Source organism: Lupinus angustifolius, chromosome LG19, assembly GCF_001865875.1.
Source record: "Lupinus angustifolius cultivar Tanjil chromosome LG19, LupAngTanjil_v1.0, whole genome shotgun sequence".
NCBI classification, from domain to species: Eukaryota; Viridiplantae; Streptophyta; class Magnoliopsida; order Fabales; family Fabaceae; genus Lupinus; species Lupinus angustifolius.
The window spans coordinates 9,365,423-9,366,870 of record NC_032027.1 but is presented as its reverse complement, the minus strand read 5'-3'; positions in this window follow the sequence as shown (position 1 = coordinate 9,366,870).

The following is a 1,448-nucleotide window of genomic DNA, read 5'->3' as shown; positions in this document are numbered from 1 at the left end:
TTGAGACTTTAAGGATCCCTGCCTTGGCTTTGGCCCTAGTTGTAGGACCATCATGACTTATCTTGCCCTTGCAATCAAAGGCTGCCCTAGGAGGGTTTACATTAGATATGATGAGGAGTAGAATCAAGATGAGGATGAGGATGAGGATAGGATGAGGAGGAGGATGATGAGGACGAGGATGAGGATAGGATGAGGATGAGGATGAGAATGAGGATGAAGATGAGGAAGATGATAGGCTGAGGACGAGAATGAGAATGAGGATAGGATTAGGATGAGGATAAGGATACGATGAGGATAAGGATAAGGATAAGGATAGGTTGAGGAGGCGGATGAGGATGAGAACGAGGATAGGATGAGGACGAGGAAGAGGAAGAGGACGAGAATGAGTATGAGGATAGGATGAGGAGGAGGATGAGGATAGGATGAGGACGAGAATGAGGATGAGGATAGGATGCGGACAAGGATAGGATGAGGATTTGAATGAGGATAGGATGAGGATGAGGACGAGAATGACAATGAGGATAGGATGAGGATGAGGATGAGGATAGGATGAGGAAGAGGATGGGGATGAGGACAGGATGAGGATGAGAATGAGGATGAGGATAGGATGAGGAGGAGGATGGGGATTGGATGACGACGAGAATGAGGATGAGGACAAGGATAACGATATGTTGACGATGAGGATAGGATGAGGATGAGGATGTGGATTAGGATGAGAATGAGGATGATGATGAGGATAGGATGAGGATGAGGATGAGGAAGAGGATGAGGATAGGATGAGGACGAGCATGAGAATGAGGTATGATTAGGACGAGAATGAGAATGAGGATAGGATGAGGAGGAGGATGAGGAGGAGAATGAGGACGTGGATAGGATGAGGATGAGGAGAAGGATGAGGACGAGGATGAGGATGAGGAAGAGGATGAGGATAGGATGAGGACGAGCATGAGAATGAGGTATGATTAGGACGAGAATGAGAATGAGGATAGGATGAGGAGGAGGATGAGGAGGAGAATGAGGACGTGGATAGGATGAGGATGAGGAGAAGGATGAGGACGAGGATGAGGATGAGGAAGAGGATGAGGATAGGATGAGGACGAGCATGAGAATGAGGTATGATTAGGACGAGAATGAGAATGAGGATAGGATGAGGAGGAGGATGAGGAGGAGAATGAGGACGTGGATAGGATGAGGATGAGGAGAAGGATGAGGACGAGGATGAGGATGAGGAAGAGGATGAGGATAGGATGAGGACGAGAATGAGGATATGGAGGAGCATAAAAGGAAGACAAGAATGAGAATGAGGATATGATGAGGATGAGGACGAGGATAGGATGAGGAGTAGACTGTGGATTAGGAGCTGGATGAGGAGGAGGATAGGGTGAGGATGAGGATGAGGAAGAGGACAAGAATGAGAATGAGGATAGGATGAGGATGAGGATGAGGAT